General features: G+C 59.8%; 2 protein-coding genes across 7 annotated transcripts in view; one reads left to right on the forward strand and one right to left on the reverse strand.

Moving 5' to 3' along the window:
- Positions 1-23,520, forward strand: part of MACROD1 (MACRO domain containing 1) — a 155,094-nt gene that overhangs the window by 49,822 nt on the left and 81,752 nt on the right. The window lies entirely within an intron of this gene.
- The window catches only part of FLRT1 (fibronectin leucine rich transmembrane protein 1), an 86,929-nt gene that overhangs the window by 15,924 nt on the left and 47,485 nt on the right, over positions 1-23,520 (reverse strand). For all 5 annotated transcript variants that reach the window (XM_027532564.1, XM_027532567.1, XM_027532568.1 and 2 more), the window contains one exon: positions 5,314-6,225. The gene's annotated coding sequence lies outside the window, so the exon portion shown is untranslated. The remainder of the gene's footprint in view (positions 1-5,313; positions 6,226-23,520) is intronic.

Below are 23,520 nucleotides of genomic sequence, written 5' to 3' on the forward strand. Positions count from 1 at the left end.
ATAATTCTCTGACTGCCCCAGGCACACCGGTTTAGCCTCTGTGTTAACTGTCTGTCTCTTTTCTTTGCAATCCAGAGGCCCCTTCTTCACTCCCTTGCCCCCGCCGTGCTCCAGGGTAGACTGGGAACAGGGAGGCCAAGCTGCTTCCTGACACAGACTTCCTGTCAGTTGCCCTGATGCTGGGCCTCCCAGACTCACACTGTGCATCCTCAGCCCTGCCTTCCCACCCCGCAAGCTGGAGTGGAAACACTGACCCCAAGCCTGCTCTCTCCCCCTTGTCCTGCCGCTGGGCCTTTGCACATGCTGTTCCTGCTTCTTAAACACCAACACACCTCCCCTATTCAAGCCTCGCCAGGTCAGGTTCCACTCACCCCCCTGTCCCCAGGCCTCAGCTTGGGCACCTGCTCCGTGAAGCCTCCCCTGAGTTGTGTCTGGCTCTGCCTCCCACACCCACTTGAGTGGTGGTGCAGAGTAACATCTTTAAACACCTGCCATCTGGATGGAGGCGCCTCCCAAGAGGAGACCCCTGGCCTCTTGGTGTCTTTCCCTGTTGTCTTTCGCAAACCTCATGAAACTGGGGCCGCCAGAGGCCCAGGGCCCTCTAGGGGGTCTTCCTGGGGAGACAGTGATGGCAGCATGTGGGCGAGGGAGCTGCAGGACCCCAGGCCCGGCACAGGCCCTGGCATGCTGGATGGGAGATGGTACCCAGGCTCCTGGGGCAGGGGCACAGTTAGACATGAGCACACTGCCGGGCTGAGCAGTGGTGGGGGTCATTTCTGGAGGGAGCTGGGGGTCTCAGGCAGAAGCAGTAACTCTGGATAGGGCCCCTGCCTCCGAGCCTGGCCTTCCTTCCTGTTCGCCAGTGAAGGCAGTCCACGTGGGCACGTCCTGAGGCTGGGTCTGCCACAGTGCCAGGCTCAGTCTCCATCCCCACTTTAGGAACCAGAGAGTTCCAGGTGGCCCTGACCCTAAGAAGGAGGTGTGTGGACTAGAGGCCGGGAGGGCACACCAGGGCTAGGCTGCAGCATGACCTCGGACCTCAGTTGTGTGACCTGCAGTGATACTCTCTGGGCCTTGGGTTGCCGAGAACCCCAACCTCTGGGAAGACGATGAGGAGGGCCCTGCACAGGTCTGGAGGGTTTGGAAAGAAGAGCCACCCCATCGTGGCCCCGGGAGGGACCCCACGGTCCTCCCATGACCTACCTAGGGGGGTTGCCTCCAGTCTTGGCTGAGCTTCAGAGAGGTGATGGGCAGACCCCCGGGTGGAGGGGCAAGGGGGCCACAGCTCAGACAGAAAGAAGCCCCTCACCCTCCCACTTCACGTGCCCCCTCCCAGCCCCTCCCTTCAGCAAGAACAATTCACCGTGTTTTCCCTAAACCTTGCCAGGCCCTTGGGTCCTTACTGGCAGAGCAGGGCCTGAGGCAGAAGAGGTGGGCAGGGCAGATTGGGGGTGGAAGCAGTTTCTCGGCTCCAGGAGGACCCCTGCCCCACAGGAAGCAGTGACCTCCCCACTTGGAGAGGCTGGGAGCTCCACCAAAGCAGCGTCACCCCCATACCTGTGATGCGTCCTCAGCAAACCTTAGTATAAATTAACACGGGATCCTGCATTCTTCTCCCCGCTTCTCTGGGCTCAGCTGCAAGCATCATGGAGGGAGGAGGGCCTAGAGGCAGGGGGGCCACCCTCTTGCTGAGGAGGCCCTGCCTGGGCTCAGTCCAGGCCCCACAGATGGAGCGTGGCCTTGGGTCTCAGGCCTTCATCTGTAAAATGGGACCACAAACTGCCCTGGGTTCTTGTGAGGATAAACTGCTGAACCAGAGGGCCTGCTGTGGGTCGGGGACAGGTGAGCTGTGGGCAGAAGGGGGCCTCGGGACTTTTCCGAGCCCACCCTTGTGCACGCAGAGCACCAGGACCACTCCTGCTCAGGCTGGTCTAGGCCCACCTGAGGCCCCTCCTTCAGGCAGGGGGCTGGGAGCCCTGACCTCCAGGCCCTTCCAACCCTGCACGGCACAACTTTGCCCCCGACCTCGGCAAACGGTGCCAGCTGAGAACTTGTAATGCGTCGGGGGGAAGGGGTGGGATTCTTTTAAAAACTAAAGTTAATTATTTTTCTAATTTCATGCTGCATGCATTATGCATCAGTTGTTATCACTGGCGGTGATTACCGACAGGTATGCAAATCCACTCAAAATGTACCTCGAGTTCACCTCACCGCGTGGGCCGACTGGGCGGCGCGGGGCGGCGCGGTGTCCTGAACTTCAGAGAATACAAACTGCTTTAAAAAACAAGACTTTAAAATTGTGTCTTAGGAGGTTAATTATATTGATAACAGTGTTCGATATTAATCTATTCAGGGCCAGGAGGGGGTGGGGGATGAAAGGAAACACATGTAATTTTGTTTCTTTCTTTCTCTGCATTATTTAATAAGATGTTCCTGCACCTAATATTTCTGTCTGTCTGTGTGTGTTTTTAGTAAAGCCACCTAGACTGAGGCATAATTCCTTGGGGAAGGAAAAAAGGAAAGGTTGGGATTTTTAGAAGGTAGCAAAGGGGCCTGAGGGCTGTCATTCTGGGAGGTGGGGGGCAGCCCAGAGATCAGGGCAGGGGACCTAGGTCTGCATTGCTGGGTTTCTCAGCAGCCAGTGGGATCCTGGCAGCCAGGGGCCGGGAAAGGAGCCGGATGACCTGGGAAGGCTGGGAAGGTCTGACATCTACTGATAATAAGGCAGAGGCTTGGGTGGGGATGGGGCCTCCCCTAGGAGGTGGGTGGGATCCCCCACATGCAGGCCTGTTCTCAGGGAGATCCCTCCCCTGCCCCACTCGTTTGTCACAAGCTGACCGTCAACCCCTCCCACTATGGCGTAAACTCCTGTAAGTCAGGATATGTTCCACCTTGTCCATTGGCCTAGTGAGTATACAGCCTGGCGCTGGAGTGTTCATAAACATCTGTTCAATCAATGAATGGGGATGCCAAAGGGAAGCCCCAGAATCTGAAATGCAGGACAGGGCAGTGGGAGAGATGGGAGAGGCTGGCCCGCTGTCAGCCCCCAACCCTGGGAGGTAATAATGGACAGATGCTGTCACCCCAGCTCTCCAGGCGGCACTAGAGGTAAAGAACCGCCTGCCAGTGCAGGAGACATAGAGACACGGGTTCCATCCCCGGGACAGGAAGATCCCCTGGAGGAGGGCATGGCAACCCACTCTATTATTCTTGCCTGGAGAATCCCATGGACAGAGGAGCCTGATGGGCTGCAGTCCATAGGGTCACAAAGAGGTGGATATGACGGAAGCAACTTAGCATGCCCTCACCACGGCCGCCCAAAGGGGCAAAGGGCCTGGTCCGATTGTGCAGCAGGTGGTGGAAGAGCTGGACATAAATTCGGGCCTTCCTTTCCCAGGTGTCTTCCCTGCCCCTCTCAGCTGCCCAGTGCGGTCACCCCAGGCTGAGGGGGCAAGCCTAGGGAAAATCCCTGGATGTGTCCTCTCGTCTCCTCTGACATGAGGTGGCTCACCTGGCCCTGTCCGGCTGCAGGTTTGCTTTCGGGTGTAGAGGCTGGTCCCACTTAGAGATGGCCCCCTCCCTGCCACCCCTACAGATATACACAAGGGTGGAACTCAGCCTCAGGACTCTGGATTTGGGGAGGTAGAGGACCTTGGAAAAACTGAGTCCCAGAGAGGAGAAGGGGTGGCTCCAGGGCAGAGAGAACCCTCTAGCAGCCGTGGACAGTCTTCTCCCTTGACTATAAACCTCTGGCCCAGGCACTGAACTCTCAAGCCCTTTCCCATTGGGTTGGCATGGAATGGATGATGGTGGACAGTGTCCAACTCAAGCAGGGTCTAATGGGGGCTGCCTCCCACACTAGGGCCACCCCTCTAGCCCTCTGGGGTCAGTCCCATGGGTGGCAGTAGCTGGCAAAGCGCTGCACAAACTCCTCTCCCTTTCAGCTGGTCACAGCCCTGCGGAGCCCGTGTCCCCACTGTACAAAGGGGAGCACGCTCAGGGAGGGGAAGGGACATCCCCAAGGTCACACTGCTCCCAGCTCCAACCAACCTCTGTCTGGCCCCACAGCCCAGTAAATTGGTCTTTGCTCTCCTGCCGTGGGATGGAGCCAAGCTCAGCAGAGGCAGAGCCCAGCTCGGAGCAGATGGGGTACAGGCCTGCTGTTGCCCCTCCTTCGGCTTGGCCTCGGCCCCAGGAATTACCCCCTGGTCTCTCCTAGGGGATGGGAGGCGAATAGGGACCAGTGACGGGGTGGTATGTCAGGATGGGGGATGGGAGGCCGGCTGGGCAGGGGCCGAGCGCAGGCTCCAGCGAGCTCACGACGCCTCGCACCCTGCTGCCGGGCTGGCGCGCCTTTATAATAAATAACAGCAAATAGCCGATCCGCAGGGCATCTTTCACGCTGGTGGCTAATAACACGGCTATTAATGCCCCGCAGACGGCGTGCGCACCGAGCGCGCTGACGGATGTCCCCGGCCCCGGCGCGCTCATAAATCAGCCCCTCTCCTGGGGAAGAGCGCGCGGAAGTGTCATTTTCCATCTTGGTAATGAATTGGGGCTTCCCTGCCCTGCCCAGGGCGGCTGCTGCTGAGAGAGGTTGCCTGGGATTTGTGTTTGGGGAGGCAAGAACCCGCCCTCCGGGCCTCTCAAGCCAGAAGGAGTAGGCCCCGCCCCCTACGCTTCCGGGCCAGACTGGGGCCACCGGGGAGCAATGCTCACCATCTGCTGTGTGACCTTAGGGCACTTCCTGCCTGTCTCTGGGCCGAATCAAGCCGCTCTCACCAACAAAAGGGCTTGAACTAGAGGTCAGAGCAGAAGACACCTAAGGGCCAGCAGGTGCAGGACCTTGGATCAACCCCACCCTGGGTCCTCTAGGCCAGGGCAGGGCCAGGCCTTGGATGGAGGGGACTTGGGGACCCTCTCCAGTTGGAGGGCAGCAGGTACCATGGCCAGCGGCTAGGTCACCAAAAATTCTGCCTCTCCAAGGCCTCACAGCAGCCCCCTCTGATCAGAACTCAGAAGGGCTCAAAGCGAGGCCTCTCCCAGGGGCAGGAGTTTACTCCAGGAAAGGTCACTCCCTTACACCCTGGAGCAGAACCCAGCAGCACAGGGGCCACTAGGAAACCAATGACCCCTGCCTGGCAAGCAGGTGCCACTGGTTGCTTCAGCTGCACGTGTGGGGTGGGTGGGGTGGAGTTGCAGAGCCCTGACCCAGCCCCAGGAGGACAGGCCCCGGCTGTCTGGTGCCCTCTTTGGGCACAAGGAGCCCCTGGGCCTTCCTGGGCCTCCAGAGCCCATCTGCACCCACCTTACCTCCTTCGCTGCAGCCTGGGAGCCCGCCGCCCTGGATGCTGCGTTTCCGTCGAGGTGGGCCTGGGCCGCGCTTACATCCCAGCCCACCAGCCTTGGCACCCGGGGTGCGGATCACAGGCCAGGGGTGTTGGGTGGCGCTGGGGGGTGCCCGGGGCTCAGGGAGGAGACGCTGTGCTTCGCTCTGCTGGGCTCCTCACGTTCAGACGTGGCCACGGGTCGGGAGCGGTGTCTCGTCACACCCCAGGCTGTGGACGCTGCCAGCTTCTCCCGGAGTGAGGGGCTCGAATGAGGGGCCTGCGGGGGCGCCCCCCGCAGCCCCGGGGCTCCCGTGAGCGGCCTGAGGGTGTTCCGGGCCCCTGCTCCCCAGGCATGCCCTAGGGCCTGGCGCCTGTCCCCGGGAGGGTGGCCTCGCTGCCCCCTTTCAACTTTCGCCCTTTTGTCTGTTGGCCGCCACCTCTTCTGAAAGGCTTCTGCGTGGCTTTTACCCCTTTTTCTTTACCAAGTTTTTTTTTTTTTAATCCCTTTAAGTCACTTGGCAGAATGGGCTGTGGTGCAGAGAGCGTTCTTGCGTGACAGAGCTGAGAGGGAGCCACTCTCCAAAGGATCGGTGTTGCTGCCACTCAGGCTGTGTCTCGGGGGGGAAGGAGGGGGTCCATTACCCCGCTGAGGAGTTCAGATGTTCGCTGCGGGGCTGCAGCTGCTGGCAGGCGCCGCTGAGCTGTCAGGCCTCACATGCCCCCTCTCTGGGAAGAGGTTTGGTGGGGGCCGGGGGGGCGCTTGGTCCTGCTTGGCCGCTCCTGTTTGTAGAAAGGTTTCCTTGCTGGGGAGGTGCGGGGACGGGTTATTCCTGCTTTCAGCCCCTTCTCGGATGTCCACCAGGGAGTCCTCCTCACCCACTCCCTGCCTCCTCACCTGCCAAAAGACAGTGCACATGATTAAGCCCAGGGAAATTGGGAAACGCACAGGGACAGGCCGCCGCTCCCCCCAGCCCTCCTCCGGAGCCTGTTTTCTCGAACACCACCTTCCCGTGATCCGTGATCCAGGAGGAGGCTGGGATTATTCCCTGCCATCTCCCTTCTCTTTTCAAACCCAGATAACAAACAGCTGGCCGCGCGAAGCACCCTTCCAGGCAGTTCTCTAGCTTTCTCTTTTTTCTGGGTGGGGGGCGGGGGTGGGAGGACTAGGAAGAGAAAAAATGAGGTTCCGTGAGCTCCTGGCCACGCGGGGGCCGCCCGCCTGGCCCAGCACTGGCTCCGCTTCCCCCAGCACCTGCTCCTCTTGCTAAATGTCATTCAGAGGATCCAACTGGGCCTCCAGGGCCTCGGCTTCCAGAATAAGCGCTGCCTTTCCCCGCCGTGGGAAGCAGGAGCGTCACGGAACCAGAAGAGCCGGCCTCCGGGCCTCCCTCTGAGGCCAGGCCCCGTGCTGCACTCCCAGCTGCCCTCCGCGGCTGCCTTCCCCTTCCACGGAGACCTGGGGGCAGGGCCGGCTGCTCCCCCAGATCCCAAACGACCCCGAGCCGGCCGGATCGCCTCTCATTAGTGTGGCGTGCTGAAGGCCCACGCTGCCCTGGCGTCCGTATTCCCCCTGCAGGAGCCCCTCTTTGGAAGAGGGCTTTTATTACACATCTGAGAGCGCTAGCCCTGGTTTGAAATCGGATCCAGATGGGCTCGGCTGCCTCTGGGTCCTTGCCTTTGTAGGGCCGAAGGTGGCTGCTTTGAGAAACACGTGTTGTCTGGGGTTGTCGCAAATAAAAACCAGGATATTTGGGTCTAGAGCCAAGTCTAGAGCCCAGACTGGGGGAGGGGGTCTGGGCACTCACCGGGCACCCCACCTGGCACCCCACCTTCCATGTGGAAGAGGGGCAGGTGCTGGCCAGGTGGAGGGCGGGCAGAGACTGATGGCTGGATGGGAGGAGTGGAGAGGCCGCGTGGGACAAGCTTCCCCAGGAGCAAGGAGGGTTAAGAAACAGCGAGGTTTAAGAACCCACAGGACGTCAACCCTGGATGGCCAGGATCTGGTAAATACTCATGGTGTGAGCAGGCAGGTGGGGGGCAGCCCCCTGGCAAGGGGTCGGGTGGGGGCTGGACAGGAGGGAAGATGAGGACAAAGTCCCCACGTAAGGGGTGACTGCTGGGCTCCAGCTCGGCTCTTATTGCTATTACACCCGCGTGATTTCATCCAATTATAAATTGTAATTTCTCTATGAAAGCGAGAGATGGAAAGAGTCCAATGAGGTCATCCGCCTCCCTGGCCGGGGTGAGGAAATTGTTTTCTACCTTGGGGGGGGTGGTGGGAGCAGAGGCGGCTGGGCCTCCGTATTTAGAAAGGGTGGTGACAGCGTCCTCTGGACCCAGAGCCATGGCTGGCTGATCCCCCCACAACAGAGCTCTGCTCTCGAAATTATGAACCCGGGAAGGCAGCTGCGTTTGGCTGGCTCAGACCCTTCCCAGAGCCCTCAGGATAAAGGCGACATTGCCGTGGCAGCCTCCAAGGCCCCACAAAGCCTGGCCCCCTGGCCTCCACCCCCACCATCTCCCCTAACTCCTCAAGCTGGCCTCCGCCCCTCCCCATGCTGCTCTCCTTTCTGCAAGAGTCCGTCCACCGTCACCCCTCACCTCCTCTCCGCCTGCGGGGTTGAACAAACCATGATGGCAATGACGTCATGTCTCGCAAGGAATTATCTTCCTGGTTCAAGGAAGAGACCACATCTGCTCATCAGAGACTAATCTCCTAGCGCCTGAGTCAGTGCCTTGCACACAGTAGGTCCTTAATAAATACACTTTCTCACTGAGAGAATCAAGAGTCCGAGCAAGGCTCTCAGCAGGCCGTCCAGCCTTGTGCATTCGGGGTCCCTTCTCCCTGCCTCCCCTGTCCCTGTGTGTGGTCCTCCTGGGAGCCGGGCAGCAATGCCGGGCCCAGGCCCCCTGGGGATATGGGCTCCTTGAGTGCTTCCGGGTGATGGGCGCCTCTCGAGGGTCGGGGAGGGTGTGTGCACCGAGGGCAGCCTGGACGTGGTGCTTGCAAGGTGAGAGCGCTTTGTTACCGTGCGGTGCGTGGTAACGATTACTGCGGCCGCCTGCATGCGCTGGGCCCAGGAACACACCCTGAACGAGCTCTCCTGGCATACACCTACCATCAAGCTGTGCAGTCCCCAGTGGGCAGCGCACTGTAAGCCTAGCACAGGCAGAGCGAGCCACGTCAGCGGGGGTGTGTGGACTTCCCATGCGGCCAGTCCAGCTGACCAAGGACAGAGCGAATCTGCACGGTCTCAGGGTCTCAAAGCGGGAGCCCACCCTCGGCCAACTGTGGGTACTTCGCCCACACGACAGCCTCTGCTCACCCTCCTCGCCTCTGCTGTCTCCCTTCCCATAGGTCTGGTCCCTGCATTCCAGTGCCAAAGATGCATTTTTTGGGTCAACACAATAAAAGCTTCCTCAGCAAGTACTTGAGATGCTTAGACCATTTTAGTTTTTGTTATAAATAACAACATCATAACTGTAGTAAAAGAAATATGAAAGGAGGAGAGAAAGCCAAGTGCACGATCCCACGTCTCTACAGCACTCTCTGCATCTTGGCTGGATCCGTCTGCCTGTACATATACGCCGTTTACAAGGAGACGGTGTCCCTTATCCTTTTCCAGGTCATTTCTGCTTTACCGTCTCCCCTGCGCCTGGGGCCAGCCCAGCACAGCTGGTGGGGCAGGGAGGACTGTCCCCACTGTGCAGATGCAGTGACACTGAGAAGGCGGGAGCTTGGCTACGTCTGTATGACTTGCATGGCAGCCAGGAACTTGAGCTTTGGGCCAGTTCCCTTCTCCCTGCGCAACACTAAGTCTCAGTGCAACAGAAACACAAAGAGGCCCTTCGGCCCATGCATCTAGAGACCTTGGGTTTCTCCTGAGTCCCTCTCATGCAGTTATTCGTCAGTTCATCCGTCTTTCCCTCCATCCATTACCCATCTGGCTTTCATCCTTCCATCCACCTAGCCATCGTTCCATCTCTCCATCCCTCCATCTGTATAGCTCTCTCCCACCCTCTGTTTCTCCACTCATCCATCTACCTGCCCATCTTTCCATCTGTCGTCCATTTTTCCCATCTCTCAGTTCAGTTCAGTCACTCAGTTGTGTCCAACTCTTTGTGACCCCATGGACTGCAGCACGCCAGCCTTCCCTGTCCATCACCAACTCCCGGAGCTTATTCAAACCCATGTCCATCGAGTCGGTGGTGCCATCCAACCACCTCATCCTCTATCGTCCCCTTCTCCTCCCCCCTTCACTCTTTCCCAGCATCAGGGTCTTTTCCAATGACTCAGTTCTTTGCATCAGGTGGCCGAAGTATTGAAGTTTCAGCATCAGCATCAGTCCTTCTGATGAATATTCAGGACTGATTTCCTTTAGGAAATTTCCTTTCCTTTCCATCTCTACATCCGTCCATCCATCCATCCATCTGGCAAGCATATATTGAGACCCACTGCTGAGCAGGATGCATGGACCCAAAGAGGAGAGCCCCTGTCCCCTAGGAGCTCGTGGGCCTACGAGGGAGGTCACTGGTTTGCAGCGGGTCAGTGTGAGACACACACGGGGCACTGGCAGAGTCAAAGCCACTCCTTGCCCAGCCTGGGCATGGAGGGCGAGTAGCTGGGTCACAGGGGGCTTTCTGGGGAAGGTGACGCCATGCTGTGGTTCTGGGGTCCTCTAGACTCCCACGTCATGATAGTCACCTCGGTTCAGTGGCAAGCTGCAGTGGGGCGGGTGTGGCCACGGTCCCCCCACCTTTCAGGGTCGCTGCCCCACCTTTGGACCTCAAGCCTCCACCTGAAGTGGAAACGCTCTTCAACTCTACAAGCTCCCACCTGCCTTGAAGATCGGAACGCACTAATATTAATTCCTATATTAGCAATTAGTCCTCCTGCTTCTTTCCAACCTATGACTCTTTGGGATGGATTTTTATGTGTGTGTCATTAATCAGATGCCTGTATGTGCTGCTGGAAACCCAGGTGGGCTTTATGGCCGGTGACTTAGCCAAGTGGCATTCTAAATGAACAACATGCCAGAGCCCCTCCCTGGGCAGAGCTGCCCCGTGGCAGAGAGGGCAGAGTTTAGATCTTTGTAAGCAGGTCAGAGCTGGCGTGAGCTAGCAGACCCAGGGTGTTCTTTCATTTCAGACTTCCAGGCTGAGGTCAACATCTGTCTGCGACCTTTAGAGATGAAAAAGGCTCTTTGTGGCTCAAAGCTGGAGTTTGTTCCATGGCTGCCGACTTCCTCCCACAAGGACGGGCATCCACAGGGCCTGTCCCTTCTCCCCCACCACAGTGTGGGTCACCCCTTGCTCCCGCCGGCATAGACCTGGGCACTGCCACAGTCACATTGCTTCTTCCTGGGGGGCAGAGGGCTGGGGGCCAGGGTCATGGGGCAGGGAGAGCTCTTCCCTTAGGGAGTGTGGACTGCTCCTGTATCAGAGTCAGCCCCATAGGGGCTAGGCCAGAAGGGCATTTCAGGCTGAGGGAACAGTGTATGCAAAGGCTCACAGGCGAGAGGGTTTGGTGCAGTGGGAAGGCTGGTGTCCCGAAGCTCTGAGTTAGGAGGGCTGTGATCTAAGCAGAAGTGGGAGGTGGGATTCTTGGGGGGAATTTCGAATGCTCTGGTGAGGGGCCTGGTCTTCATTTTGAGGGCGGTGGGGAGCCAGTGAGGGCACCCAGGCAGAAAGGGGCATGACCAGACCTCCATGGAGAATTGGAGGGCACCAGGGTGCATGGGAGCAGACCCAGCCAGTGAGAGGCTGGGACAGTGTCCTCAGGAGCAGGGGTGGGGAGCAGGGGTGTTGAGACGGAGAGGCTAACTCAGAGACCTCCCTGAAGACATGCGTGGGGCGAATGGGTTCCCTTCTCTTCCTCCTCCTCGCTGGAGGGTGGCTGAGTGCTCCTGTGACCCCATGGAACAGCATCATGGGCAGCTGGTCCCCGGGGGCTCTGAACCTGGTTCTAGGCACCCAGGGAGGGCTCCTGAGGGGGAGGGAGCTGGAGACTCCTCTGCACAAGAGGCGCCCCCCACCCCCTTCTCACTCGCTCTGGCCCCCCGGGCTTGGCATGGCAGCATGGCACCCGCACAGCTAAGCGGGTGAGAAGGGGAGGATGTGAGAGAGCCTGCGTTCAGGCGTGAACCCTCCCAGCCTCCGGTCTGCTAATTAAACCATTTCCTGACAAAACCCAGACTTTCAGGGACGGGCGTGTGAGCAAGCGTGCAGGCCAGTCCGTGGCTACAGGGGCCCGCGCCACCTGGCCAGCAGGCCTGGACCCTGGCCAGCGCCCACCTGTGGAGACAGACCACTAGGGAGCCAGCCGGGCAGTGCCCGGAGCAGAGAAGCCACGGGCTCCAGGCTCCCAGCGACTGTACCAGTTCAGGGTGCTGCCCCAGCACTGTGGCCGAGCAGCGGGGCCCTAGAGAGGCTGCTGAGTGGGCACCGTCGTCCCAGGGGCGCACCGAGCCAGGAGCGCAGGCGGGTGGTTGAAGAGGCCTCCTGTGCCTGGAGGGCTCTCGTGCCTTTGAAATCTCCTCCGAGCCAGCAGGCGGCAGGAGGCACTCTGGGCAGGGGCAGCCAAGGGCAGCTGGTGCTCAGCCGGGCTCATGACCGCTGCTCTCAGCCTCTGGGAGAGCCCCTCGAGGGGGCTGTGTGTGGCTCTGCTGTTAGGGAGCAGGGGGAACAGGGAGGGTACCAGGCCCCCCAAGGCTTGCTCCCCTGCCTGCATACCAGGAGACAGTCCCCTGCATGCCCACGGTAGGCCATTCATGGCCCGCATCCTCTGCCCGCGGCTCCCCGGAAGGAGCTGCCTGCTGGTCAGGTCTACCCCGCAGGGCTTGTTGAAACCCAGCTTCCACACACCAAGGTCTGTGTCCAGCCCAGGGAGCCCAGTGAGGATGAGTCTGGTGCAACAGTTAAGGCCAGGCCTTTCTCAGGAAACTGGCCTGCTCTTCGGGCAGAACAGTGCCTGTGTGTTTCCTGACCATGTCCCACTGTGAGCTTTCGGCTGGGCAGGGCCCTCCGTGGATGCGGGCAGTGGGCGTCCTAGGCAGAAGATCCAGTCCCCTCCCGGCTGCTGGCCTCTGCCTGCTCTTACCTGGGCCCTTGGCCATCCTGGTCACAAGATGGGCCCTGTCCAGTCTATACACCATAGGTCTCTCGAGATTTTTTTTTAATTTATTTATATTTATATTATTTATTTCGGCTGTGCTGGGTCTTAGTTGTGGCGTGTGGGCTCCTTTTTTGATGTTGTTGCGGCATGCAAACTCTTAGTTGCAGCTTGCGGAATCTAGCTTCTTGCCCAGGGATTGAACCCAGGCCCCCTGATTAGGAACGTGGAGTTTTAGCCTCTGGAAATTGGGGAAGTTCCTCAAGCAGATGTTTGAAGCAAGACTTTACTGGTATGTCTGGGGGGCTTGGGGGCTTCCCAGGTGACGCTAGTGGTTAAGAACTCACCTGCCGATGCAGGAGACAAAAGAGATGCGGGAAGACGCCCTGGAGGAGGAAATGGCAGCCCACTCCAGTATTCTTGCCTAGAGAATCCCATGGACAGAGGAGCCTGGCGGGCTACAGTCCACGGGGTCACAAAGAGTTGTAAACGACTAGAGCGATTTAGCACGCACATACGCTGGGAGGAGGCTCAGGGGCTGTGGGGGTCTCTCAGGGAGCAGGCCGAGGAGCTTTCAGAACCCAGGCTCTGCTCACTGGATCTGAGCTCCCCTCATCTTCAGCTCCTTCCCCTCATTGCTGCCTCAGATTTCTTCAGGAATCTGAACCCTGTGGGCACAGGCACCCTGGGGACCATCAGCTGTCCTCCCCCCCAACCCCCCACCCCCAGCTGCTGCATTCAAAATGCGGCTCCTCCCCAGACCTCTCCTACTGACCACACTCGGAGCCAGGCGCTGGGGATTCCGACCACGCACCTGCAAATTTACTCAGGTGCAGCTGGTGGAAACTGCCTTTTCTTCCAGAAGTACCCACTTGCCTCTCGCCAGCTGTGCCAGGCCCCCACCCCCCCGGGGACAGGCGCCTTCAAGCCTGGCTCCCCCAGCCCGCTCTTCAGTTTCCCTGCACCAGCAGAAGCCTGTGCCAAGGGGTTTTCTGCCGAGTGTTGGAAATCTCTCACCCCCTCCCATCCTTCCCGTAAACTCACTCTCCGGCCGGCGGGAGCAAGGCCGGCGGGAGCAACGCGCGCGCCCAGGCCAGGCGGCCAGACTTTGTTAATATTTACAGCGAGTGGCTCAGGAAGCTATTAGCTTCCTTTTCTTGTTGTTAATTGAAAGAGGAGAAAATGGTTGTAACACTTCAAAAGGACTTAAAGCGCAGCCTGAGAGACCGGCTGAGTCGGGAGAAAGGGAAAAGAGACTGTTTAAAATAAAGAAAGGAAGCCCACACCCCACGCTCCTTCCCGGCTGCTTCCCGCCTGGCTTTCCTCTGAGGTTTCCTCATGGCCGCTCATTGTATATTTTCCTTTTCATTTGGGAATCTGCCTTAAGGATAGAAAGACGAAGAAAAAAGCCTCACGGTGCACTTTGTTAATAACGGAGCTCTTTGAAGCTGCGGCTAACGCGGCCCCTGGTACCTTCACTCCTGGAGCACAAGGGCTGGCCTCGCCTGGAGGCTGCTTGCCTGTCCTGTAACCCCCAAAACCCCAGCTCTCGCCTCCCAGGATACAGGCCCAGACAGGGGGCATTGGGCTAATTCCCGGGCCCCTGACCTGGGTGTGGGGTCTTGGGCCTCAGAATCCCCCCACCCACCGTGGACTCCAGGGACAGCTAGGGATGCCAGTGGTCATGGTGGGTGGGGGGACTTTCTGAATCCTGGTAGACAAGGAGCTGGGGGCCCACCATTGCCAGGTCTCTGGCCTCTGTGGCCAGCCTCCCCCAGCCACATTTCCTAGAGATAAATGATCCCTCCAGTGACACCTGAATAGTTAACTTCTGGAGTCTGACCTACGATGTAAGCAACCAAACAACCCTGCCAGTTTCCCTGTGGCGAGACAGGGCAGACTGGGTGACTCAGGAGGTCTCTGCTCTGGGAGCCTGCCATTTGGTTCTGGCTGATGAGTGCCCCTTCCTCCAGGAAGCCTTCCCTGACTGTCCCTTGTCCCTGGCCTACTTTAGCAGGCCTCTCGGGCTCCCCTGGCACCCTGCTGTTTATTAGACCGGCCTTCTCTGTGTCTGCAGAACAAGATGACTGACTCTCCAGACATGGGGGTCCCCAACTCATGGTTCTAGAAGGCTGCATTAAAGAGCTAAATCATCCTGCATTGCAGGAGGGCCTCTCCACCTGCTCCCTCCCTGCTTCTGCCCTGGTCAGTCTAGATGGGGAACCCCATTCAGTTTGGGCCCCGCCAGAGGCACGGCCACACTGCAGGGCAGGAGCCCCAGAGGAGAAGCTAGAACAGTGATGGAGGTTGGGGGGCGGGTGTGGGATAGTTCGGGGAAGGCAGCTGGTCCTTGGTCCTTCCAGACGTACAAGCTGAGCTGGGAGAAGGAAGACCACCATGCTCTGGGAGGCCCAAGAACTAGAAGGACAGGAGGGATTCAGTTAAGAAGTCTGACGGGTGGAGATACCCAAAGATGGACCAGACTTCCACTGCTAGGGGTGCCGAGGCCCAGGCTGGACGGCCACCTAATAGTGAGGCTGGACCAGGGAGACCGCGTCAGATGGGGGCCTAGCCAACCCAGGCTTCCTTCCCCAAGCTGTGCTCTTGAAGCCATGCTGTTGTTCCTCTCGGCTGCTACCTTCCCAAAGCCCTGGCCCCGCACTCTCCACCCCGGATTCTGTAAATAACTGTCTTTAACCCCCGGCTGTGACCCCTTAAGGGCACGGACTGTGTCAGCAACGGTGACAGCGGCCATCGCTAACTAGACTTCTGCCTACGGCCCAGCACACAGAGATAAGTGGATAATAATAATAATACAGTAACAACAGCAACGAGAGCAACCCCGTATTAAGTCTGAGGCAGGCCCCATCCTTACAGCACCTCACTGGACCCACAGGCACTATTATTACCGTTTCAGTTTTCCACCTGAGGAAACAGAGAGATACACCAGCCTGCCCAAGGTCACACAGCGGGTCCATGGGGGAGCCCGGACACGAACCCGCTCTTGGCTCTGTGCCCACAGCACACTTCCTGTGTGGCCAAGACTGGAGGGCAGTGCTCCCCAACCCGGTTCACGGGGCACCTCAGTCATTAAAGGCTCTGAGAAGTCCCGTCTCAAAGGTACTGATTTAACCCCGTTCACACCGGCGGTCATGTTAACTGTGCAGGATTTGCATGTTCTTTGGAGGACGCTCTGGGCAGCACAGTCTGCTGTGTGCTGAGTGTCTGGTGTGTGCTCGGCGGTCAGGGGGTGGGCCTAGCACGTCTCTGCTCGGTGCCTAGCACACAGGAGGCACACGCATCAGCAAATGAGGGCCGAATGAGAGAGGGGATACTTGTGTAGATGACCAGAGCTGGGGCCACGGGAAGCCGCAGGTCCTGGGCAGACCCACTCTCTGTTCTGAGCCTCCCTCATCTCCGCCTCCCCAGCCCTGGACCCGATGCAGCCACCCACCCAGCCACGCCCAGCCTCATCTTTCCCCCTGGCGGCCAGGCAAGGCCCCACCGTTCCTCCTGGGCAGGTCCAAGCCCTCTGCCCCCACCCGAGGGCCCCCCGCCAGGCACGGGCATCTCTTCCCTTACCTTCCTGCTCTGTGGCTCTGGCCTTGACATTCCGATCACATCCCCTAGCCCTGCCTAGAATGCTAATTTTCCCAAGATGAAACCATCCATGTTTAATTTTTGTAAGAGCCAGGCAGAAAGAAAAAACAAGACAAGGGAAGCATCAGTGGTGGAAGTTGGGGCCCTCCTGGAGGCTGTGTTCAGAACTTCTCTGGACAGCTGGCCGTGAGAATGTGGGGTGCTACCCCCCACCCGCCGTGGTCACACAGCCCCTGAGGAGGGCCAGGAGGGGTCGCCGCGTGCAGCCCTACCGCTGTTCTGGGACCACCTTGTGTGCGAGTACTAAGCCGCTTCAGCCGTGCCCGACTCTTTGTGACCCTGTGGACTGTAGCCCGCCAGGCTCCTCTGTCCATGGGATTCTCCAGGCAAGAATACTGGCATGGGTTGCCATGCCCACCTCCAGGAAATCTTCCCAACCCAGGGGCCAAACCTGTGTCTCTTTAATCTCCTGCATTGGCAGGTGGGTTCTTTACCACTAGCACCACTTGGGAAGTCCCAGGACCACCTTGCTGCCCCTAAAACAGGCCCAGCAGGGGGGTAACCAGTTTTCCAGTGGGTGGGGGACAAGGCAGGGCCAAGGTTGGCCTTCTGAACACACCAGGGCATGCTTCTGGCCTTGGCTTGGGAGGGTGGTTTTTTGGGACCTTCAAGAAGCCGCCCCCTTGGGCTTCCCTGGTGGTCCTGTGGTTGAGGATCTGCCTGCAGTGCAAGAGACACCGGTCCAATCACTGAGCCAGAAAGGTCCCAAATGCCGTGGGGCAGCTGAGCCCATGCACTACGGCTACTGAGCTGGCCCTCTGGAGTCCGAGAGGCGACAGCACTGAGCCCCTGCACCACAGCTACTGAAGCCCATGTGCCTAAAGCTTGTGCGCTGCGATGGGAGAAGGCACCACGAGGAGAAGCCCTCCTGCTGCAACCAGAGAGGAGCCCGGATGCAGCGATGAAGACGCAGCACAGCCAAATATAAAACAATGGATAAATACCAAAAAAAGAGGGAGCCCCTTAATTAAGAGTGGGCAGTCAGGTTATACCTCTCCCCTTGTTTGCCAATTGTCTGTTGTTTGCCAATTAGGTTTCTGCTCAGCTCCTGCCGGAAAAGGAGCCTAGGATCTCTCCCTGATCAGCTGGGGTCACACTGGGGATAGAGTGAGGGCTGGCAGGCACGGGCCACCTGGGACTGCCCATAGTGGGCACAGGGAAGAGGGGCGAGGGAAGTGTCGCTGGACTAGAGGACCTTGGGTGAGTCCTTGACCTGCCAGGGCCTCAGCTGCCTCCTTGGGGCACTGGGATGTGACTGCAGGGCTAGGAGGGCACAGGAGATGCAAAATACGGGTTCGATCCCTGGATCGGGAACATCCCTTGGAGTAGGAATGGCAACCCACTCTAGTATTCTTGCCTGGAAAAGCCCATGGACAGAGGAGCCTGCTGGGCTACAGCCCACGGGCTTACAAAGTAGCTCGACACGACTCAGCAACTGAGCACACACAGGAAGAACAGCCTGGAGTCAGAGGTCGGAGTTGTGTAGCGTCAACAGCTGTGTTTCTTGGGTCTCTGAGCATTTCCATATCTATGAGATGGAGTAACGAGGGAAGCACCCTCGTGGGTTGGCGGTGACGATCAAAGATGGTACCCTGCGGATGCCCTAAGGACCAGCCTGGCACTCCAGGCACACACAGAAGCCAGCGATTATTATTATCATAACCCCTGAGACAGGTGCTCTCACTAAAGCCCTTCCCTCGGCGTCCTGCGCTGACCAGACTGCCCGCCTGGGAGACCCACTCCCTCCCACAGCCCCGTCCAGTCAGAACAGCAGCTGCCCGCTGTGTCTGACTCCCCTCGCGCCCGCCTGGCCCCAGGACACGCGCTTGACTCAGTGCCACGCCCCCCACATCCCAGTTTCACGCCCCCGAGTCCCCAGAGGGAAGAATGAGATTGTCACGGCAGCAAACATGGCAGAGCACGGAATGTGATGAAATCAGCGACGTAAATTGTGAAATCCGGATCACAGCCCTGCTCCTTCTGCAGCAGAGTCAACCCTGGCAGAGGCTCCGTGGGCTGGGGACCCCCGGGCACTGTGAGTGGGTGGCTGCCCGTGGTTCCAGCTGCCCCTCAAGCCACTCATGCCCTCTCCCCAGAGGCCACTGACTGGCCATCCAGGACGCAGCGAGACACCACCTGCGATTTCTGCTCCGGAGCCCCCCGTCCACCGTGGATCACATCCTGGCCAGGACCACCGCTGGGCTCGTCCCATCCCCTGCCCTCTCCCATTCATGTCCCCCCACCTAGGTTTTTCCCGAGATCTCAGGCATGGGACCCGTCTGAGGCCCTGCTCCCCTGGGGTCCCACCTGAGACAAACCCCAAACCGCTCCTTGGAGAAACCCACTGCTGTCCCCTTGTCCCATTCTATCCTTGTGATGCCTCTGCCCCAGAACGTGGGCCCGATCGGAGGTCAGGGACAAGCAGGGCCGGGTCAGCACCTTGGCTGCCTGCTCCCCTCTGCCCTCCTCCAGTGAGGCCCCTGCAGCCAGCGCCCATGCGCCTCCCTTCTGCCCCCTCCCTTATGTGTGGGGCCTCCCTCCCCAGCCCCCAGCCCCGCTGTCATAGCCACCTGTGAGTGCAGAGCTGGTACAAGGAGGGTGACTCCAGCCTAACGTGCTTTTTTGGCCACCTCCCCTCTGCTGCGGGGGCTGCATCGTAAATTATTATCGACCCACAGCCGGCCCGGGCTGGAGACGAGATGGGGAAATAAAGCACTGGGCTCGATAATGGTGCCCTGCTGCCTGAATTTACTTATTTGTGGCTTTCCTACCCACAAGGAAACGCAACGATAAATAACTGCAGACTATTAGGCTCCCGGTCGGGAAAAACACCCTTGGATCCATTTCTTGAGGACGGGCGAGGACTGGAGACCCGCAGGCCCATCCCACCCACCTGCTGGGTCTGATTTGATTTTCCCAGGCCCACTCGCCCGGGTAGAAGGCTTCTTCTCCAGCTTATAAATGAGGAAACTGAGGCTCAGAGATGTGAGGTACCTCAGCCCAGGTCCAGGGTAACCCACAGATCCTTTCTTTCTTTTTTCGGCTACGCTGGGTCTAGTTGCACCATGTGGGGCCTAGTTCCCTGACCAGGGATCGAACCCAGGCCCCCTGCATTGGGAGTGTGGAGTCTTAGCCACTGCACCACCAGGGAAGACCCCAGATCCTTTTTTTTCTGGGATTTTCCCCGTTTGGGCTTCCCTGGTGGCTCAGACAGTAAAGAATCTCTCTGCAATGCAGAAGACCCAAGTTCGATCCCTGAGTCAGGAAGATCCCTGCAGAAGGGAATGGCAACCCACTCCAGTATTCTTGCCTGGAGAATTCCATGGACAGAGGAGCCCAGCAGGCTACAGTCCGTGGGGTCACAAAAAGTCAGACACAACTGAGCGACTTTTAGCACAAATCCTAGGCAGCCCTAGAGAGCCGGTCACCTACACTGGTCTCACAGCAGAGTCAAGGCTGGGACCCTGCTCTTTCTGACCCAAGCTGTGGGTGCTCTTGACCTCCATAAAAGGTCTTCAGCATTGCCCGCCTGCCTTCTGCGGGACTCTGTGAGGCTGTGCACGCTCTCCCTCCGGGTTCCTCTGCAGCCTGCTCCGGTCTGGGAGGCTGTGGTCACCAGCAAGCTCCTCGGACCCTCATCGTGACGCTCCCCACTGTCGCAAGCCAGAGAGCCTCCCCTTCCCGTGCGGTCTCCCCAGCCCTGGTACAGCCTTATGAACACCCACTCCGGCACACCCTGAACCCCCGCCAAGTGATCACACAACGGCCACTTCCACTTCTCGAGGGCCTCCTGTGAGCCATGCACGTTCAGTCTTCCACTCTCTGCTGACTCGTTTCCTGTCCCTAACGATCCCGTGAGGACAAGACAGCTGACACCCAGAGCGGGTAGTGACTTTCCAGGGACCACACGGCTGATAGGGGCCGCCTGGCTCTGAGTCTGTGTGGATGGAAAACCCGAAACCCAGAGGACAGACTGGAAAGGGCGGTGCGTGTTGGCACCACAGGGACGAAGGCGGAGCCATCAGGGGCTGCCAGGCAGACACGGTACCCCTCACGGGCGTCCTGGCGCATGTGGCATGGCACCAGGATGGACCCTGTGGGTACCTGCGAAAGGGATGCTGTGGACGGGGTGGGTGGGCCGGGGGCCTGGAGGCGGAACACAGATCCTCACGGGGAGCGCAGCGCTGGGCTGTCTTATGTGCTCGGGCACAGCTGCCAGGTGCAGGGGAGAGTAGAGGCGAGCAGGAGAGTGCCCCGCCTTCTCTAATGGGGCTCACCTTCACAGCGCACCCTACAAGGAGCACGGTGGTGCCTCCCTCTCACAGGTGAGGAACCTGAGGCTCCCAGAGCCGCCTGTCCCAGGTCCCCCGGCTTCAGAGGGGACAGAGCTGAGGCTGGACCCGGCCTCCCTGCCCCCAAGTCCCCGCTGCCCCTCCCCAGCCCTGCCTGGCAGCTGAGGCCCCTTCATCGCCTGGTTACGGCTCCCCTGGGTGCCCACCTGGTCTCTCCCCAGGGGACGCAGTGGCTTTAATCGACTCACCCGGAGGAGTCTCCAGGTGGCTCAACTTTTTTTCTGCAAGCACGGTCTGAGTAACAGAGTCCCCAGGGCCCTGGGGTAGGAGCAGGAGACTCATGGGGGTCCAAGTGTCTATGGGAAGGGCCAGAGGAGGAGGCTGGGAGGGCAGATGGTGACGGGGAGCAGCGCCACTGTGGGAACCCGTGTATCTAGCCATGCTGGAGTGGGTAACCTCAGGCAGGGTCCTCCCTGGGTCTCCAAACGGCTGAGGAGCCCTGGTCTCCCCTCCTGACACAACCCAGGCCTCTCCAGCCTCTCCCTCACCCCAGAAGCTGGGGGGTGCGGTGGCTAAGCCATCACTCGCCCTTGCCCGCCAGGGAAGTGGTGGATGGACCCCGTGGTGCAGAGACGCTGGGCCAGGCACCCGCCTCCAGCCGTCCACATCTAGGCTGTGGGGCGTGAGGCCAGCAGGACGCTGGCTCCAGCTGTGCCCATTCCTTGGACCACGTCACCTCGGGGTATCCATGACAGTGCCTAGCAAGCAGCCTGGGACCTGAGTGCCAGTCTCCTAGCCCAGAGCTCCAACAGGGACGGTGAGGGTGAGGGATGCACCCAGCTTGACCTGGCCCCTTCTAGTGCCCAGAGAACACAGCCTGCATGGGCAGAGCCACAGCCCCCAGCCCCCTCCCTCGGCCTAGGTGCTCTTGATACCCAGGGCAAGGGGCTTGGGTTGCGGGGAGCTGGCCTGACCTACAGTCCAGGGGTGGTGTGGAGCGCAGGTGAAAGAGGAGGGGTCTGGGTGGCGAGCCCGTGAAGGGGCTCCCCTGCCCTGTCCGCCCCCACACGCCCTCCCCGGGCAGCAGCGGAAGCAGGATGCCCGAGTTGCCTGCTCTCACAGCGGCCAGCAGCCAGCAGCCAGCTTGTCTCCCTCCTTAGGTTCCGGGGTCCTTCCAGAAGGCCCCAGTTCCAGGCACCGACGTGGGGCGGGGGCCCCAGGAGAGCAGGGGGACCGCTCGCCTGGGCTTCCTTCCGGGCCACACAGGTGTGTTTCTGCCAGACCCACAAATCCCTGGCCTCGGTCGACGTGGAGCCTTCATTCCAAATCCCTGGCCTCGCTCGACGGGGAGCATCCATCCACGTCCGTGCGTCTGTGATCCACGTTTGGGTGTGGGTGAAATATAGCCCCGCGGTGTTTACTTCTGGGGATGTTAACTGTGTGCCTCTGCTGCCAGACGAAGGAGCGTCTGGGGGAGTAGATGAGGGGGCAGCCGCCCGGGAGGTGGCCGCCGTGTGGGGAAAGGCCAGCAGAGCGAGGCGGCCCGAGGGCCCAGGGGTCGTGAAGGGCGGGGAGCCAGGCATCCTGTGCGTATCAGGGCCCAGTGTGTTCTGGGGTTGTCAGCAGGAAGATGCTGGGGGCCAGGGAAGGGATCTGTATGTAGAAAAGACTTCTCTGGTTTTCCTCTCGTATGGCTGCCCTGGAGGCGAGGGGACAATATCGGCCCTGCTGGGTCAGGAAGGGCTGGCGGGCTCCCTCCTCCCACGGTTTCCTGGGCGGCTTGCAGGTGCCACAGGGTGGGGAGGAAAGGAGCGCAAAGTCAGAGTCCCGCTGACCTTGACCTCGGCTGTGCCAGCCACCGCCTGGGGGTCCATCCAGCGAGTCCCAGACCTCTCGGAGCTCTCACCTGTGCTGCCGGCATGGTGAGCCCCCCTCCTTCCTTCTCTCCCCGCTTTCTTCCCTGAATGTGAGCCGCCGTGTACAAGATGACGCCTCGAGCACAGCCCAAGTCAGCAGCGGGGAGAAGGCTGGCTTGGGGAGAACCTGAGGGAAGCCTCCTGGGGAGGAGGGTGGTCTGTCTGCACATCATCCTGAGGGCAGCTGGGTGCCCGGGAAGGGCAGAGAGGGGAGGGGCAGGTTGACACTGAGAGTAGGAAGCTGGTGGAGGGGAGGTCGGGGTGGCACAGGAATGATCTATCCTGCAAGCTGGGGGCAGTGTGCACAGGTGAAATTCCCCTGAGCCGGCACTTCAGCGGGCACGCCTTACACCTCTATAAACAGCAAACATACAACTAAGCGAAGCTTCCCTTGGCCCTGCACAGGGGGCTTCGGGTAGGGGAACCGAGCTCCCTGCCCCAGTCCTAGGGCTCCCATCGCATCCCCAGGGGCAGCCCCCAGCACTCCAGAGGGAGGGGCCAGAGCAAGCAGGCCCTGGGGTCTTCCCAGGTTGCTCCTACAGCGGCCACCCCTGCTCCTCCCTGTTTGGGCGCAAGGCCACCCGTTGTCTGCTGGACGAAGGTGCCATGGGGACAGGAAGGGGCACCCAGCCCACCCCTCTGACAGCGCAGGTTGGCGGTGGCCCCCAGAGGAGCCCATCTCTGTTGCCCCCAGGGCATCATCTACATCCTTCCTTATTCCCCCTACGTCCTCCAGGGGATGCTATGACCTCCCCCGACACTGCACAGCTGAGCAAACTGAGGCTCAGAGAAGCTAGGAGACCCACCTCCTGTCCAGGAAGGAGCTGTGATCTGAACAGGACCCTTCTGACAGCAGGGTCACCCACAGCTCCACTGGGTCCCTGGCCCAGGCCTTCAGGGCCCCCAGCTGGTGACTCCAAGCTTCTGCCTGTGACAGCCAGGCAGGGCCCTCGGCCAACCCTAGCAGCCAGTGCCTAGCAGGACCTCCAGGCCTGTCCATGCACGACTGTCCCCTCTCCCCAGGGCAGGCCAGACCCTACTGCCCTGCAGCCACATGGAGCATCGGACAAAGCTATCCCTGTGCTGGCCCAGGCTGAGGCCTGTGGTGGACCTGGCTGGAGGCAGAGGATGGACTTGGAAGATTTATGAGCCGGGTTAAAATTTAATTTGGGTGGAAGATCCCGGCCAGCCAAGCCGGCTGCCCCAGACAA

The sequence above is a fragment of the Bos indicus x Bos taurus genome, chromosome 29 (genome assembly GCF_003369695.1).
Source record: "Bos indicus x Bos taurus breed Angus x Brahman F1 hybrid chromosome 29, Bos_hybrid_MaternalHap_v2.0, whole genome shotgun sequence".
NCBI lineage: Eukaryota > Metazoa > Chordata > Mammalia > Artiodactyla > Bovidae > Bos > Bos indicus x Bos taurus.